Raw genomic sequence first — 19904 nt, 5'->3', positions numbered from 1 at the left:
TTTCAACTGTGCTGCCAGCCACCCACCTGCCCATTCAAATCAGGAGAAAGGTGTCTTTTTAATTGTGCCATCTGCTTTCACTGGTTCAACCAGATCCAGCTTACATATGTTTAAAATCCAGTGTAAAACTTGCCTTTTAAAATTTGTGTAGCCAAAAGGAATCTCACACTAGACATGGCATTTTCTGTCCCTCAGTGATAGACTGTGTTTTTAAACAGGGTGGTGTCAACTGATTTAAGTATTTTATTGAATAATTTTACTGTTCCTGTGCCCAGAGGCTTTTTAAGGCAGTGACCAATTTTTTAAATCAAATAGATAAATGTGTAGTGGTTGCACTTGAAATAAAAGCAGCACAAGCAGTAGGGCTAGAATTTCCACTTGAGCTGTATAACTATTTGCCTAATAGCCTGGAGGTTTTCCTAAAATTTAGGGAAGAAGCAGTAGGGGGTGATGGCTGAACTTTACTGCCACAATCCTAAGCCTTTTACATACTGTCACCCAGGCCTGAAACCTATGTTCCCAAGGTACCTACAAGGATCTGGGCCATATGGGAATCTTCTCATCCTCCTGTGGAGAGGTAATCTGACCTTAACTATTTCTTAAGTCCCTTTAATATTCAGCTGTGTCTCTCCCCTCAGTGGTAGAATGATGAACCACGAGTCATCATTTTAGACTATTCCTGCAAACTGTTGCCTGTAATTATTTTGCGCACTGCAAATCACCTTAATTTTAGTACAAGATAGCTCTCTACTATCCAAAATACTAACTTTTTTCTTATGGAAACACTGAAATCAAACAAATTAAAAATCAGCAGCATTAGCAGTAGAGGATTCTAACATTATATACCTCCTAATGTGATGCAATATGAGTCTACAGTATCACTTTAGAAGAATGTTTAACCTAAATTGGACCAAGCCTAAGAGATAAAGAAAAATGCTAAGTAAAATGCTATGACCCACTCAAAGAACAAGAAACATGTAGAATGTGGGATGTTCTACAAAATAGCTGGCTTAGTCGCTCAAAAACTATGATGTGAGGAAAAAAAAAAGAGGGTGGAGTCTGTTACAGATTAAAAGTGCCTAGAAACACAGAATGGAATGCATGACCTTGATGAATCTTGGTTTGAAAAACAACAGATATGAAAGATACTTTGGGGACAATTGAGGAAATTTGAGTTTATTAGATGATATTAGAAAATTACTGTTAATGATCCTAGAAGTGACTATACTAAAGAACATTCTCTTTATTTTTTAAATTCATATATGTCTTTACACATAACTGAAAGTGCTATTACAGTACCTAAGTTATTTACAACTGTGCAGTAAGGTGTTGTGAAATAAATTATCTAGAAGGCAGCAGAAATACATTGGGAATGTATATAAAACTGTAGAGTATTCACAGACATACTTTTATATAATTACTGCTTCCGTAGTGTTTCAAGTTATGTTCTCAGAAAAAGAAACAAAATGCCCAAGATGAAGGAGAAAATACATGAACCATGTACCAGCATCAGTGCCCCAGCATCCCTGGCCCCAGTCTGAGGCCGTCTGGGTCTGCAGCTCCATGGCAACAGGGCCGTGGCTGGGATGATGCTCCCCTGACTCTCCAAACTGCAGGTCACTAAAAGGTTCTTATTTTTAGAAGATGCATACTAAAGTATTTAAATCTGAAGTATTACATCCAAATGATCAGTAAAATATTAGCTATTCCTGGATCTAAGTGCTTAGTATATGAGTAAATAATTGTACTATCATTTCAGCTATTGTGCATGTTTGAAATTTTTTATAATAAAGAACTTTTGAAATGTGAGTCTTTTTATGTGAAGTTCTGAAATTATTAACAGTTTGGGCATTTGGACCTCACTTTTCTACTTTGTGAATTGAGGGTTGCTGGGTGAAGGAAAAACACGTCTTAAAACCTGGCTTCTGTGCCCTATTCAGTGCACTATGTGCTTTCTCTGCAGCACGCTTGGTCATCATGTCAAAGGAAATATGTGATAATTACTCCTTACATGTGTCAACGTAAATAACAAACAGAGAAAGACTCTCTACAAGGAAAGATCTTTATTTGGGAATAAAGCATTGTAATAGGAATTACACATACCACAGTAAATTATGTGTGCATTCAAGGAAGTAAAGAAAAATTAAGGTTTTTAAAGGTAAAAATGAGGAGTAGTACATAATTGTTTTGAAATAATTATCCTCAGCTACAAAGACCAATAACAGGGTGATGCCAGTCTGAAGTTGATCAGGCAGTGGCTGAGCAGATGTCCTTGGAGAAATATCTTTTGAGTAAGGTTGTGATGGCCTTTGTGCAAGGTCGTGGGTTTTGTAGAGTCTTTTTTGTTATAAAACATACAAGCGTGCGACTCCCGTTTCTTCATGGCATTCCTTGGCTCTGTTTGTCAGGGTTTTCTTAACATTAGTGACTCCATTTTCACTCTGACAACTTTCACACATGTAGTTTTTGCTCAGTGTTTGATGAGCAAACAAATAAGGTACACAATATTTTATGCATACAGTGTATCTGGTCCATTATATACTAGACTGAACTTCTAACATTCTCTCTCACCTGCCATGATCAAATGTCACGTTTCCATATCCTTCCATAATGCAGACTTCCGAGTCCTAGACCTGTTAAAACTGGGGTCATCTTCCTGTGTTTCTCATATGAAGATTAGTTTCTAAATTCAAGATAATAAAATTGCTCAGCACAATAATTGGCAAAGAAAATACCTCTTGGAACCAAATACATAGTTTAATCATTGTGGTGGAAGAAGGGACATTTATTTGATTACGAAATAGAGAGAAACCAGGATTTGTTTAAATTGGCAAAGCCAGTGTTGTTTAGAGCTTCTGTGTCTTCTACGAGTCATAACCTTCAAAGTTATTGTTGCAATCACAAATATATGAGGTTGACCATTGTGTTATTCATATTGCGCCTCTCTCTGGGTGTCATAACCAGAAGACAGTAAAAACATACATGAAATTGTTCATCATCAGGGTCAATGTAGAACTAAAAACAGGACCTGAACTGACTGTATTTTGGATTGTTTTCTTTTGGAGGATTTACTCCCCTGAAAAACACTTTAGTCTGCCAACTTCTACAAAGAATTCTTCTACTAGCAAAATGAATTACCACATTTCAAGACATTATCAAATAATCTCATCTAGACCTCTGCTTCTGAGACATCTCACAAAGATGGTATTTTATTCTTTCCTTTAAAACCAAAAAGAAAACTGTATACATTCCTTCCATGTCATGTTTTCACTCTTTTGTGCTTTGGATTTATTACACTCTCACTGGATGACAAGCAGTGTTTTAAGTACCTAGAACAGAGCAGACAACGTTGAAAATCAAGATTCCTGTTTTGCTGGGCACGGTGGCTCACGCCTGTAATCTCAGCACTTTGGGAGGCCAAGGAGGGTAGATCACCTAAGGTCAGGAGTTCAGGATCAGTCTGACCAACATGGTGAAACCCCGTCTCTACTAAAAATATGAAAATTAGCTGGGCGTAGTGGCATGTGCCTGTAGTCCCGTCTACTCTGGAGGTTGAGACAGGAGAACTGCTTGAACCCAGGAGGCAGAAGTTGCAGTGAGCTGAGATTGCGCCACTGCACTCCAGCCTGGGTGACAGAGTGAGACTCCATCTCAAATAAAAATAATTTTTAAAAAAGTTCCTGTTTCATAGATGTTACCCTCTAGTGGGGAATAGAGGCAGGTCAATAATAAACACAAAACACTGAAGCCTGGGGGTGTGAAGGCCCTACCTTAGATATTGTGGTCCAGAAAGGCCTCTCCAATGAGTGATCTTGGAGTTGAGACCATTCATCAGAGGCAACCACACAGAGATCTGGGCAAGGGTATTCCAGATAGAAGAAACAGCGAATGCAAAGGTCCTAGGGCAGGCACAAACCTGTTGCGCTTGAAGGGTAGAAAGCAAACCCAAGTGACTGGAGCATGGTCAGTGACAGAACGAGTGAAATGAAATGTAGGTCTTGGCTAGAAGAGTGGACTTGACTCTAATTGCATTGGGCAGTAATTGGGGGGCTGGAATCAGGAGAGTGGCATGATCTGATTTACATGTAAAAAAGACCTCTTGGGTTGACATTTATGATCAGATACTATCTACTGACATTTAGCCCAAATTCCTCCTGCTACAATTAAAGTGCATTCTCTCTCCTCACAGTGAACAGAAGTTACTTGAGGCTGATATCATTTCACATGCCTAAGGAAACGTCAGACGGCTAATATCAAGATTGCCAGAACACTGGAATGAATGTAGTAAGAAGAGCAGAGTAATAATTATCTACCTGAATTACAATCAGAGGCCACAGATGAAAATGAAACCCATTTCCAGCACCTCTTCCCCACGAATGGCCATGCCAGTTCTTTCCTTTATCCTCAAAAATGACCTTACATTCTCATTGGTTCACAAACTTCAACTCCCCACCATGCAATCTGCAGCAACAGCAACCTTAATCTCCCAGAAGACTGTCTCCAGTATTCGTGGTAGGAATCATAATGGTGATGTAAAAGGGTATTAAGATAGGATGGGTAGGACTTCTGGTGAATCCTCTCCCCAGAAAGACAGCTTCACAGGTGATAATTATTTTTTAAAAAATACACTATTTAAAGTTTCTGGAAATTGTTCCAAGAACATAGGACAAATGGAAAAATATTCATTTAACATAATCTACCAAGTTTTATGAAAATGGCAAGTGTGAGGCATTTTCGCCATGACCTACTTCTTTAACCCTTTCCCCCTACCCACTCAGTTTCATGTCGCAGAAACTGTACCCTGACCATGAACAGCCAAGATAGGGACTTCCTCTCCCCACAGAACACAGTCTAGGGCTATGGTTTCACCCCGGGGGTTGGGGGCATGTGGCCAATGGCATTACTCATTCTCTTCCTTCCAGCCTGGTGTTGCAGAAGCTCTATTCCAGGCAGGCTTGACCCTAGAGGACAGGACTCCTTTCCCCAGTCCTATACAATTGTAGCTCACTGAGAATCCTCGGACTCTGATCACCCTTGCCCCAACTCACTCATAGGAGAAGTTCCATGTAGAAAGGACGGGCTGAGAAGACCAGGGGCTGACATTCCCTCCTACTGGCTTCCCAGCCCGCCCACCAAGCTGGAGTATAACCCCTCGCTCTGGCAGTGACACCGGGTACCGCCCAGGGGATGTGGTGACCCCAAGGATGCGCAGCTCTGCAACCTTTGCCTGAAGGGACTGACTATTTGGAACAGAGAATGGAGAACTCCATGCCTAAGGATGTTGTTGAAAACAAGGGAAATCTTGGTGGAGAGTAATTAGGAAGAAGCCAGTAGCTCCAGGATACAAGCAAAACAGCAGAGCATTCAGAAGTTTAATAGAAAGAATCTGACAAAGAACAGCCAGGAAAATCCCTCCTGGGATCACAATCAACACAAGGTAGAATCCTTCCCAGCACAAGGAGCTAAAACACAACCTCTGACCAAACACTGGCTTGAATAATAAGCTATTATGACCCACAGGTGACTCCTAGGAAGCCAGGCTTATAAATAAAATCATACTCACCCTGGGCAAACTGGAAGACTATGGCATGGCCAAGACTGAGCCCTCTTTGGAGCAATCAGAGAAAGAAACTCCAAACTACTAGTCCATGGCTGAACAGGGGGGCAGTAAACATAAATTTTCCCAACTATTATGGCAGCCTGTAACACACACATCCAAAGGTAAAGAGTAAAACTCTAACTGGCTAAGGGGGCTTGAGTACCACCTTTGGCCAATAAGTGGCTTATATGGACCCAGACCCAGGAGAAACCCCTAGGTAGCCAGGCTGAAAGATAAAAAAAAGGGGGAAAATATCTAAGCATGGACGTCAGAGGTTAAACACTGTGAGATAAACAGACATCACAGGATTTGTTCAGTCAAATCATTAAACAAATAAACAAATGACAAAGCATACAACGAACACCACCATTCCTGGGGGTTGGGAGGGGAGGGAGTCAGTGTCCAGGGTTGCTGTAAAATATAATGACACTGTCCAGTTTCAACCTAAAATTATGAGACATGCAAAGAAACAGCAATTGTGAGCACACATTTCCCAGATCTTGGTTTCAAATACCATCCTCCAGTAAAAGGAAAAGTGTCTCTTGAAGAAATAACTGAGATCAGCACTTCGGCAGAACCTGGAGCATCTTATAGGGTCAGAAAATAAGGAAGTGCTAAAAGCAAACAAAACCCCTACATTGATAGGGGTATGTCGAAGGGACACAGAATCCAACTGAAAGCACTCTCAGTGGCCAAAGCTGGAGCAATTTGAGCAAAGAAATGAACAAAATAGTATTAGATTATAACTCACAGTATAAAATAAATATTCACAGATCCATACTAATCTAAAACAATGATTGAATAAATAAATAAGTGGGGGAGAAGAGCCAAATCCCCATGACAGGAGAATTTTAGATAATTTATGTAGATGTTCTTCCTTTATGAAAGGACCATAAAACCCCAGTCCTTAAATATAAACTGTTCATAATGACTTTCTTCTAAAGAGTACTACAGAAGAGGGGTAACTTAATAGTGGGAAAAACCTGACAAACACTATCTCAGCCGAGTGATCAAGGTAAATATCAACAGTGACAAATCATGTTGATACTATCTACCCTTCATACAATGTGATGAAAATGACACTTGACATCTATGGTTTTCCTTTAAACCCCTATAACACCACTCTAAGTGTGAGAAAAACATTAGGCAAATTCCAAATTCCAATAGAAGAGCATCCTATAAAATACCTGACTGGTACTCCTTGATCTTGAAACCATCAAGGTTATCAAAAACAAGAAAATCAGAAACTGTCACAGCCAAGAGAAGCCTAAGGAGTCATGCAAACTAAATGTAATGCATCATAAATCAGATCTCGAAACAAAAAAAGATATTAAATAAAAACCAAGGAAATATGGGGTGTATACTCAAAAGAACTGAAATAAGGAACTCAAACAGATATTTGCATGTCTACATTCGTAGCATCATTCTTCATAACAGTCAAAGTGTGGAAACAACCCAAATGTCCATTGACAGATGAATAGATAAACAAAATGTGGTACATATATACAATAGAATATTATTCTGTCTTTGAAAGGAAGGAAAATCTGACACATGTAATAACATGCATGAACCTGGATGATATGACACAAAGTGAAATAAGACATACACAAAAACACAAATGTTGTATGATTCCACTTACATGAGGTACCTAAGCAGTCAAATTCGGAGACAGAAAATAGAACAGTGATTGCCAGGAGCTGAAGGAGGAGAGAATGAGGACTTAGTGTTTAATAGGCACAGTATTGAATGGGAAGATGAAAATGTGCTGGAGATGAATGGTGGTGACGGCTGAACAACAATGTGAATGTACTAATGTCACCTAACTTTACATGTAAAATGGACAAAATCGTAAATTTTATGTTATATACATTTTGCCACTTAAAAAAAAAACTAAGGAAATCTGAACAAACTGTGGAATTTAGTGAATAATAATGTTTCTCTACTGGTTCTTTAATTGTGGCAATTGTCAGTACCAATGCAAAATGTTAATAATAGGAGGAAAGGGGGACAAGATATATAGGACCCCTGCTATCTTCTCAATTTTTCTGTAAATCCAAGAAGTCCTAGAAATGAAGTCTATATTTTAAAAGGAAACATAAAGGAGAAATAGGAAAAAAAAGATATGGACATGAAACACACAGAAAATAAAAATTACAAATGTCAGATGTAAATCCAACCATGTCATTGATTACATTAAGTGTGACTAGATTAAACAATCCAATCAAAAGAAAGATATCAGATTGGATTCTTTTAAATGACAAGATACAACTATATGCTGTTTACAGGAGACATATTTTGGATTGAAAGATACAAATAGGTTGAAGGTGAAAGGATGAAAAAAGATATACAAAATAGATAAACAAACAGCAACCACAAGAGAAATGGAGGAGCTATACTAATACTGGACACAATAAATATTGTGGTTATCCTGTTTGCTGCACCAATTATTACAAACCCCTTCTTCTGCAGAATGGACCTTCCTTGAAAATCTGGTTCAGATGTCAAGACACAGGCCTACACCAACGAGGTATAAAAAGCTTCATTACTTCTGTAGTGAGGCTTTATGAGGGCAGCAGGGCAGGCTTCCCAAGCTTGTCCAAAACTGGGTTGAGTGAGTCCGGGAAAAAGACTGGTTTGGGGTTTCTATTGTGGCCAGGCAATTGGGGCCAGGGTGAGAGCTCCTGTGTGCCACCACAATAGAGATCTATTCACTTGGGTTGAGGGAACTCCAGGCAAGAGTATCAGCAATGTCTTCAAAGAAGCCACAAAAGCATCCAGAAGAGAGGTCCCGCATTGTGGCTCATGTCTGTAATCCCAGCACTTTGGGAGACCGAGGCGGGTGGATCACTTGAGGTCAGGAGTTCGAGACCAGCCTGGCCATTATGGAAAAATCCCATCTCTACTAAAAATACAAAACTTAGCCAGATGTGGTGATGGGCACCTGTAGTCCCAGCTACTCAGGAGGCTGAGGCAGGAGAATTGTTTAAACCCAGAAGGCAGAGGTTGCAGTAAGACAAGATCACACCACTGCACTCCAGCCTGGGCAAACAGAGTAAGACTCCATCTCAAAAAAAAAAAAAAAAGTCCAGAAGAGAAAGAGAATACATTAAACATTTTCTAAGCCCTTCTTTGAGCTTCAATGCTTGAAGGGTCAGAAAGTCAGGTTAGCAGTGTGGAAGAGTGAGAGTAGAAAGGAAGAAGCTGACCACACCCCCTTCATTGACTCCCGGCCCATCATCTGTAGCAAGTCTGATCTGCATACACTGCATGACTGACACTAATACAATTTCAATCCTTCTTTCTAGGAACTCTCCCAGCCCAGCAGAAGGAGTGAATGTGTGATGATTGAAATGTGCAGAGAGCACTAAGGGAGCAATCAACAAGATGACATTTGCACAGACCCTTGATGAACAGACCATCTTCTGGATGGAAGGAAGGGCATGTGCAAAGGCAAGGTAGCTGAGAAGGCAAGATGGACTTAGGGAATTATAAGACATTTCACATGCTTCCTGTGTTCTTGTCCAGCCAAAAACTGTTAGAAAATGAGATGTCTGCAAATACCAGATTATGCAAGACCTGGTTAAAAAAAAAAAAAAGCCTCTACCTGCAAAGAATAGCAAGCAGTATTAGTAAATGGCATTTGCATTTATTAAAATTTCTTTTTGGAAGAAGTATGGATGACTGGCAGGGACCAGAATGGAGACAGGGATAACAAATAAGAGACTGCTGTAATAGTCCAGGCAGAAGACAATGAAGGCCTGAATCAGAGCCAGCAATGATAGTAAATGGAGTGAGGGGGATAGTTTCAAAAGGAAGTCACATATGAGGAGAAAGGTGACCTAAAATGTCTGAGTTCAGTGACTAGATAGATGGTGATACTGTTATCTAAGCATCGCCTGAAGAAGAAAGATGAAATGGAGTGAAAAATGCTGAGATCAACGTTGGACTTCCTGCATTTGAAGAGTCGGCTGTGGCTGGGTAAAGCTGTCAAGTACCATGTTTGATCAGAACAGAGATCTGGTCTGGAGTTGTCCAGAGATTTGATTCAGTTGGCATGACCGCAAGAGGAGCAGTTGAAGCATAGCCATTAATGATCCCTGTGACAGATCCTGTCATTTGGGTTGAATTTCTTAAATTCTTAAAGATGTGTCCTGCATACATGTAGACAACCAATTTAGGCTTAGAGAATTCATCAGAAATTTTCAAAATACTAAAATTAAACATATTATCTTAAATTTACAGCAATAATAATTGTTTCACATCCATGGAAAAGATGATACTGTTTGCATCTTTAGAAGAGGTCTAGTTTTGCATCTACTCTTTTGTTCAATTAAGAAAATCCTGTCAAGGCACAGTGGCTCACACCTGTAATCCCAGCATTTTGGGAGGCCAAGTGGGCAGATCACTTGAGGCCATGAGTTCGAGATTAGCCTGGCTAACATGCCAAAACCCCATTTCTAATAAAAATATATAAATTAGCCAGGCATGGTGGTGTACACCTGTGGTCCCAGGAAGACTGAGGCCAGAAAACCAGTTGAACCTATGAGGCAGAGGTTGCAGTGAGCCGAGATCGCACCACTACACTCCAGCCTGGGCGATAGAGCAAGATCTGGGTAAGAAGAAGAAAAAAAGAGGGAAAGAAAAGGAAGAAGAGAAAGGGGAAGAGAAGGGAAGGGAAAGAAAGGGAAGGGAGGGGAGGGAAGGGGAGGGGGAGGGGGAAGGAGGGGGAGGGAGAAAAAAAGAAGAAAGAAAAGAAAAAAGAAAATCCTAACTAACTCATAATTATAGGTTGTTGGGAAGAGTAGCTATTGATTGATGGCTCTTTCAGATAGTTCGGTAGAGTCCAAACAATCATAGGTTCAAGATAACTTTGAGGAGTTATCTTGCTGAGAGATACCATCAGTGTTCCTCCAGATGCTAGATTGACAAGCATATCACTCTCAAAAGTGGAACGTTTGAATGTTTGAACTAGAGTTAATGGCAAATAGATTCTTAAGTCTCTTTTTGGTTGCATTTACTTCTTGAAAGCATTTGTTATTATTCTCTTGTACTCTTTTGCATGTAGTTTTGAAATATGTGTAATGATATATCATTAAGTTATTTTTCCAACAAGCCAAGAAAATTACCTGTTGGAAAAGAGTAAAAATCTCAATAATTAAGCCGGTTGCACCACAGTTTAGTTTGCTAAAGAATATCTGGGAGCTCATCTTCAATATTAAAATGCACGTAGAGTTTTCTTTACCTTGATAGACTTGGTTCAATCTATTTAAGACACTGAATATCTATCACTGAAGATGCATAATTTGAATAAGCTACTTGAAATCACAGAAATGGTGTTTGCTGGAATTATGACATTAAATAAACAACTTTAGGAAGCCACTTTACAGTACCTGGTAAAATTGAAGTTGCACCTACTCTTGAATTCAGCAATTTCTCTTCTAGATACAAACTCTGCAAGAACTCCTAGCACGGGCAGGAGGAGACATGAACTATTCATTTCAGTGTTGTTTATTACGGAAAAAAACAAAGACCCTAAATGTCCATCAATAGGAGAATGGATGAATAAACTGTAATAAATATTTACTAAACAAACTTAAGCCTACAAGTATCAACATGGATAAATCCCCAAAAATTCATGTTGAGGGGGAAAGTTACACAACTATATTAGAGTATCATACCACATATAGCATATTTTAAAACATTACAATAACCTGCATATTATCTGTCCATCATATATATGCAGCAATTTTATTAAAACAGTAAATAATAAACACTCAAATGAGCAGTTATATCTATGGTACTCAGGATAGACTAGGCTATGGCGTGTCAATAAGCACATCAGAAAATCCCAGTGGCTTGTAAAGACTTACTCCTCATCTGATGTGAGTCTGGTATCAGTCAAGTGGCACCTGTGTCTGGAAACTTGGGACACATGGCCTCCAAGATGCACCACATCAGAGAAGGTAGGGGGTGACCACACTTGCTCTGAATGACTTGATCCAAAAGTGATTTCAATTCATATTTCATTGGCCGAAACTTCATATGACCCCAACTTAGATTTTTTAGTGAGCTCTAACTCTCTGGTATGGTGGTAAATTATCAAGAGGAGGAAAGAGAATGGGATCTATAAGGCCGGGCGTGGTGGCTCACTCTGTAATCCAAGCACTTTGGAGGCCAAGACGGGCGGATCACCTGAGGTCAGGAGTTCAAGAGAATGGGATCTAGGAGGAATCTATAGGGTCCTTTAACTGATTCTGAAATATTGTAACACTTTTTAAAAACCTGAGGGTACTGTGGCACATAAACTCTTGATGAAGCTACATGGACGCTTCATGAAGTTGCATCTACCGATGTTCATTGCGTTGTTCTCTCTGGGTGCCTGTTTGTATTATTTCACTAATTTTTTAAAAACTGATTCCATTTCTTCCCTCATTTCAACACATGTATGAGACCTTCTACTTGGTATCTTGTGGACCTTTATAGGGTAAAAAAATCTTTTTTTTTTTTCCACAGTATCTTGAAATTCCAACATTCTGACTGTGGTTTTGTCATATTCACAAATTTTAACTATTTCTTTCAACAAAATCAGGTTAAGGAAGCATATTGTTAATCACCAGTTATTCTCTGGGAATAAAGTTATGAGTGCTTTGGTAGCCAGGTACAACCTATTTTATTCAGCACACATTGACTGTACGTTTTCAAGAGCCAGTCACTATTACAGATTCTAGGGACAAAGAAGTCTCATGTTCTCATGGAACTTATATTCATGGAGAAAGGGGACAGATGGTAAACAAGAAAGCAAAAAGTAAACAAAATAATTTCAGGTCAGTAAGGTCTGAGAAAAAATGAAACAGAGAAATGAGATGGAGAGTTGTGACTCTGATTAGGGAACTGGCACCCTAGTGGCAAGAAGGAGATGATCATGATAAAATCTGGGGAGAGAGTATTCCAGGCAGAAGGATCTTCTAGTTCCTTGCTGAACCCACAGCTAGTGCTCCCCCAGCATCCATCACAACACTGCATCTCACAGTATGACTCCTGAAATAATTGTTAATTAAACGAAATCCTCTCTCCTAGTAGCATGCAGTTTTAGGAAAATATAACCTAAAGACATCAAGTACTTCACCCTTTTATGTATATGCCACACATAGGCCACAATACAGCCCACTGATGTGCACAGGAAAAAAATACCTGCTAGTTTTCACACATGTGATTAGGATTTCTCTTCCATTTTGTGTGTCATTGATCTCATGTGTCTTCAACGTGTGAACTGATAAAAAGAATTTTGCTAAGGTCCTGTTCCCCTTTATTTCCAGGAATAATGTTTTAATCAACTTTGTTCATTGGCTTTTTAGAAAAAGTGTGATCTGTAACATTTTTCCTACAAAAAAAGGAAACGTAAAATATGCTATTCTCTACCTTTAGAGACAAAATTACTCACTTATGTACCAGGAATTCTTATTTTGCAGTTGTTCTGGAAAAACTCAAATGGCTTAACAGAGAGGATGTTGGGCTTTAAGGGGACACTTACAAAAGCAATATTAATACTACTAAAAACAATTCCTAGTTACTAACATTTATTATACATTTACCATGTGCTTAGTATTGCACTAAACGCTTACATGACTTATTTAAATTTCATAACAACACTATGGGGTAGGCAATATGATTAAAATTTTGCAAATGGGGAAACTGAGGCTTAGAAAATTTAAGTAACTTATCTGTGGCCACATGGTTCTAGAAGCAAAAGGTGAACACAAGCAATCTAGCTCTGTATCCACACTGCAAAAATCTAACAATACCATGACTATACCATGCTGCTTAGATGAGGGTGGGAGGTGTGGAATTAAGGAGAAAGTCAAAGTTGTTGAAGGAAAGCCAGGCAACAGAAGGAGGCAAAGGAAAATGTCAAGAAGAGGGATTTCAAGAAGTTGTCGATAGTGTAGCTGGTCCCTGAGAGTGAGAGCCTTCTTACTTCTTTCATCTTGCACCCTAGGCGTCTCTCTTGCCTTGAGTTAGTCCTGCTCTGGGGAAGTAGAGGAATAATGGAAGATGAAAACAGACAGAAGGGGAGGATCATGTAGAACCCTGTGGGTTATACTCAGAACTTTAGCTTTTACTGTGAGATAGGATGTCACTGGAGGGTGTTAGGAGAGAAAAAGCATTATCTAATTTAAGCCTTCAACTTGGATTGTGGGTTGATAACAGGGTGGAGGAGGGTGAGGGCAGAAGGAGGGAGACAAGTTAAGAAACCATTGAAGTAATTCAGGCAAGAGTGATAGTAACTTGGACCAGGTGACAGTGGGATGGTGAGAAGTAGTTAAACTCCAGATAGAGTTTCAAAGTAAAGCTGACACAATTTGCTGTGGGACCAGATGTTGAAAGTGAGAGAAAGGGAGGAGTCAAAGATGACGGAAGCATTTACCTTAAAGTCAAGCCATCTGAAGCCTAATGAAAGGCTGTTGAACTTAGAGTTTAAAAGATGCTGGATGGCCTCGGCGAGAGCATTTCCTGGGGAGTGGTAAGGGTGGAAGTAAAATGGAACTAAATTGAGTAATAAATGAAAGATAAGGAAGTAGAAGTAATAAGTATAAACTTTGCTGTGTGTATGTGGAGAGGAGACTTGATAGTAGCTAGGATACCCTAGGATAAGGAAAATGCATAGAAATATTCTCAAGATGGGAGAGAATTAAGTACATTTATGTGCTGAGAACAAGAAAGTAATAGAAAAAGAGTGATTGAAAGCACTGAGTACAAAGAGCAAACCTCCTGAAGAGATGAGAGTGGGAGTGATGTAGCCCAAAGCACATGTAGAGGGCCCAGATCTGGACAGGAGGATTTTGAAGGGAAAGAAGGAAGAAAGGAGAGACATGGCTGTCACTGTTTCTGGGGTGGGAAGGGAGAAATTGAGGGAGTTCCTCCCTGACAGGCTATACTTTTTCTATGAATTAGAAGGTAATATCATGAGCCAAGTGTAAAGTTGTTCAGAGTAAGAACGGTGAAAATTTTTAACATTCTCTTGGAATAAAAAAGCACAGGATATGGACTGCCATAAGGACTTTGCAAAAGCTGGAGATTGTAAATATGCAGCTGAATCAATTCACATGGTTGTTAAGAAACTGACTGACATAGCAGGAATCTGCTTATACAATGTACTTCAATCCAATAAACCAGTGGGCCTCATCCCTGTTTCTTATGAATTGATAAAACATGATCTACAGGGCCAAAGCCACAGTTTCAACTATTTAGGAAGAATGGCGCCCACACTTTTCCATTTAAGTCATGTATAGTGCAAAACTACATCAAAGCCTAGGGCTAAAATGAGTTTAGGCCAAATTCTGATTTATTTCACCAAAGAGCTCCAAATCCTTTGCCTCTCTCATACACTATTTTGAAGAATATATCTATTTCAGTTTTCAGTCTTGTCCATTTCAACATCCATTTCTCTGGTAGTAACAGACATCAAACAATCATGAAAATTTTTAATCTCACTTTATTTTATTTTATATTTTATAATTAGGCCTAAATCATTTGGTATTTACCTGAAACATAAATCTTAAAATTAAACTATTTCATTATTGAAACTTTTCCGGTATACTTTTAAGATTTCTGCAAGTCTCTCCATTTAAGAAAGAGATAATTAAATGTAGTGTAAAACTGCCTTATCATTGCAGTAGTTGTATAATTTTTTTCCATTGGGTAATGTGCTTAGCAACTTGTACATTAAGGCTTCTATTAAGATTATATTAATGTCATAAATATGCAAAAAGGAAACCACTCTGAAAGTTCAAAATAATAACAGTAACCTTTCCCTCAAGTAAAACCTTTTATCTTAAGATCTCAATGCACTTTCCCAACAAGCCTGAGTATCCTTGCCCAACGACTTTTGCAAGGAGACAGTTAAAATACCACCTTCTCCTTATTTACTGACTTCAAATGCTAGTTAGGATCACTGGAAAGCAAAGCAGATGTCTAATCTAATCATGATTTTAATTCTTAATATTTCCTACAGCAGCATTTGTAACCTTTAAGAGAACAGGACCTCTAGTCTGTCAAAACCCCCAAGTGGATGTCTTCTTTCTTCTTTGCTTTATTCTTCAGCCATAGCTGGGAAGGGGCAGAAGGTTGTAATTCTGGCAAACTCCCACACATGCAACATGGACTCACATCTCTCACAAAGAGACAGGTATGCATACTGATGCAATCATGGCTAGAAATGAATCAGGGCCCTTGAGACGAGAGCTCATGACTAATGCTCTCTGAGGAGCCCGGGGCAGCTTGGCAAACCAACTACATTGGGGCCAGCACAGAACAAAGCGCAGGTGAGCAATAAGCTCTATAGCACAGTGTGGGGGGTGGGAGGGGCTGATGCATGTGGTTCCAGGGCTTGGAACACAGCATCTGAAGGTAATTCCCATGTAATTATAGAGTGCCAGAATGGGAAACTGAGCTTTGGCCTGGGTGATGTGTGCAAACTCACTGTAGGATCTACGGTGACTTCCTTTACTTCTCTGGGCCTCAGTTTTCCCATCTCGAAAAATGAGGAAATTGTGTTACACATCAGAAAGACTCCTTTCTCCTTCCACACCCTATGAAATACTCAAAGTCATTTTTTCCTGTTCCCTCAAGAGACATAAAGAATGTCATAAAAAGAAGTGGTGGGAATTGTTCTCCTAAAAAATATTTTAGATTCTCAAAAATGACTGCCAAGTTCTCCGAGTTGTCTCGGACTACTTGTTCTGTTTGAAACAATAAACAAGCAGGAATGGTGAAGAAAAAAACTGTTTATTTCTCTCTTTATCCTAAAGTATAGTCATGCACTGCATAACGTTGTTTAGGTCAATGATATACTGCATATGATTATAATACCATATTTTACTGTACCTTTTCTGTTTGGATACACAAATACTTACCATTGTGTTACAACTGCCTACAGTGTTCAGTACAATAACATGCTGCACAGGTTTGTAACCCAGGCTAGAAGCAATCGACTAGACCACACAGCCTAGGTGTGTTGTGGCTTTACCATGTAGGTTTGTGTAAATGCACTCTAATGTTCGCACAACGATGAAATCGCCTAATGATACATTTCTCAGAATGTATTCTCATCTTTAGGTGATGTATGACTATAATGTCCATGAAAGGCATTTTACCCACACATGTACACTTCTGTGGGTATTTCTCTGACAATGTCTAGTCTCCTAGAAGTGCCTAGCATGGAGTGGGGAGTATCCCTCACCACAATGCATAATTCTACCTAGTCACCACTTTCTCTAAGACATTTATCCCCTAAAGCACCTTTTTCCTGGAATCACATCCCAGGGAGTCATTTATTAAAGAAATAACCAAAATCCATATATTTGTCAGCCTTGTTTCTCACCTGAAGGAGAGGTTAAAAAAAAAAAACGAACAATAACCTTCCCCAGCTCGGGTCAGCCAGACTTAAATCGAAGAGGTCTTTAAAGCAAATATATGAACATTTGGGGAAAGGGAGGAAAGGAAGGACCCTTGAGAGACCAGTGACTGCTCAGCCTCCAGCAGTGTCTATTACACACAAATATCCCAAGGTTCCTCCTTTGCCTTTGACAAAGTGGGAGGAGGGGAGGGATTGTCTCAAATTTTTCTTTTTAATTGATGTGACTGGAAACCAAGTTTTTTCTATTGTGGAGGGTGTCTGCAGTCTTAGTTACTCCCTTCAGATGGAAGAGCAAAGCTCCCATGGAGGAATTGGAGAGAGCTGAGCTGACCTGAGCTGTAGGTTGATCACATTTCAAGGTGTGCTTGAATCAATACTACTTTTGTCACCCCTAGACAGTTACTGCAGAAGTCTCCTTACCAGTATCAGGATCCTACTTTGCTCTGCAGTCACTTCCTGGAGTTCTTTGAAAACTCTAAAAGAAAACAAAACCCAGACACATCACATCAGAAAGATGAGGCATTAAGAAATTTTGTAAGTTTAAGAGGAAGTAGATGCTTGAGTAGGGGAGTTTTTAGATTTCGGTGAAAGAGACAGACATAGGAGAAAATAAAGTCAGTTCTTTCTATTTCCAGAGAAAATGAGAAATTGTTTTGTTGAAGATTAAGCCTATATCAGGGCAGAACCAGATCCACCAATAAAGTAGTACTTTTTATGGCTCCTCAAGTGTTTAGCATAGGTATTTTCCACTTGAAGCTAGCATATTAACTGTATATCTAAAATTGACATTTGCAGAACCAAACAGGTGAGGGGCCATATTGGCTCTGCAAAAGAATTCACCTCCCTAATACACAGAAAATATGATTTATAAAAATCTAGTTTTTTTCATAGAACCATTGAGGAGCACAGCTGTGATACAAAGTGAATGTTCCTGGACTTAAATATAAAAAAACAAATCTAGTCAAAATGTATCCTACAGTGTTGTTGAAAGAAATTGCACATACATGTAGAAAACAACTTTACATTAAAAAAAAAATCTTTACTGTTCATGGATTAGGTTTTACCTAAAGTCCTATTATTTGCAATTGTACTCATCCCACAGATGTTGACACATAATCTATCTTGCTCTTTATAAATCAAGTCAACAACTATTACATGCCTTTTATGTACTCAAAATTTCAAGAGCTCTGGGAGAGGCATACAAACAACATAAGCATAATGCACAGCTATCCATGGATTTCAACTGTATCTCCAATAACCCAGGCTCTTAAAGTCATAAATGGATGGGCTTTATCTTCTAACAAGCCACACAATCTGCAGCAGATTTTCTAGATGGTAAGCAATGGAATGATTAACCGTCTAGGTTTTCCCAAGACTGAGGGAGTTCCTTGGATGTGAGACTTTGAATACTAAAACCAAAAAGATAACAGGCAAACCTGGATAAGTTGGTCATCCTAGAGAGTTGAGGGAGAAATGACATCATCTGATTATATATCAGTATAGTAAACTCATTCTTGTCCTCTGTTCCTTCCTTGTCTTTCTTTCCTTCCCTTCCTATTCCACCTTACTCTCTTAGGGTAGCTCTATGGCACAGTGACTAAGAACCAGATTGTGGTTTCCAAATCGATATGGGTCTAAGTGGCCGGGCACAGTGACTCATGCCTGTAATCCCAGCACTTTGAGATGTTGAGATGGGTGGATCACCTAAGGTCAGGAGTTCAGGACCAGCCTGGACAACACATTGAAACCCTACCTCTACTAAAAATACAAAACTTAGCCAGGCATGGTGGTGGGTGCCTATAATCCCAGCTACTCGGGAGGCTGAGGCAGGAGAATCGCTTGAACCTGGGAGGCAGAGGTTGCAGTAAGCCAGGATCGTGCCATTCCCCTCCAGCCTGGGTGACAGAGTAAGACTCCATCTCAAAAAAAAAAAAAAAAGAACATATGGGTCCAAGTTCCAGTTTGCTGTGACTTTTTAAAAATCTTGTACAACCGACTTAACTTCTCCAGTCCTGCTTCCTTATTAGTGAAATGCTGAAAATTATTCGGTTGTGAATGAGAAAATGTATATGAAGTACATACTATCATGCCTGACACATACATCATGCTTTATACATGTTAGTCACTATTGTCTCTGGATCATGCCCTTATGGATACTTAGAGCTTCCAATGTTCTGGTTCTAATCAGACCAGTATCGGGACATGCTTTAGATCAACAGGAATTAAACCTTCCCACCACAGCACATTTGCAGAGCCATATGCAAATCAATCCTTTGACCTCTCATTAATGTGAAGGCAAAGAGTAGGTATAACTGAAGGTAAGAAGTAGGTATAACTCAAGCAACATCCCGCTTACCCAGCACTTTTCCAACTTTCTCATCCATTTCTTCAACCAACGTCCTTGCATTATTGTTCCCATATGCTTGACATACAAACACATAAAGCCATACACATCACATCAACACACAGACACACACATACACACAGAGGTTTTTATACTGCTGAGTTGGAAGAAGCCAAGTAAAACATTTTTCCTTTGTTTCTTGACTGTTTAGCAAATATGAGGAAAATGACAACGTGGCACTCAAGAGGGGACTCAGAGAGACAGGGCCAGTGGGTGGAGGAGGAGAGGAAGTGTTGGGAAGAGAATGGGCAGAAAGGAGATTTTTTTTTTTGGCCACAGAGTTTCTGCTAAAAGCAGCTAGGAAGCCCCACGGCTCCAGTGTGCGTGAACTCCTGGTAATTTCCTTGGGGAATCCCGCCTCAGAGAACCTCTAACCCCAGAATTAGGAGGAAGCTGAGCTAGGTGAGTTTCCAAATGGAGCGGGTGGGTGAGTGACTAAAGGCCTGAAGACCAGCCCAGGCGAGTTTCCCAGTGGGTGTCCCCTG

General features: G+C 39.6%; 1 protein-coding gene across 3 annotated transcripts in view; it reads right to left on the bottom strand.

Moving 5' to 3' along the window:
• Window positions 1-19904, bottom strand: part of KLF7 (KLF transcription factor 7) — a 482827-nt gene that overhangs the window by 240000 nt on the left and 222923 nt on the right. For all 3 annotated transcript variants that reach the window (XM_064373105.1, XM_012446042.2, XM_012446043.2), the window contains one exon: window positions 17436-17490. The gene's annotated coding sequence lies outside the window, so the exon portion shown is untranslated. The remainder of the gene's footprint in view (window positions 1-17435; window positions 17491-19904) is intronic.

The sequence above is a fragment of the Aotus nancymaae genome, unplaced genomic scaffold, assembly GCF_030222135.1.
Source record: "Aotus nancymaae isolate 86718 unplaced genomic scaffold, 86718_ANA_hifiasm-v0.15.2.pri h1tg000008l, whole genome shotgun sequence".
In the NCBI taxonomy this organism is placed as follows: domain Eukaryota; kingdom Metazoa; phylum Chordata; class Mammalia; order Primates; family Aotidae; genus Aotus; species Aotus nancymaae.
The sequence above is the reverse complement of the archived record's forward strand: the minus strand, read 5'-3'. Positions and strand labels throughout refer to the sequence as shown.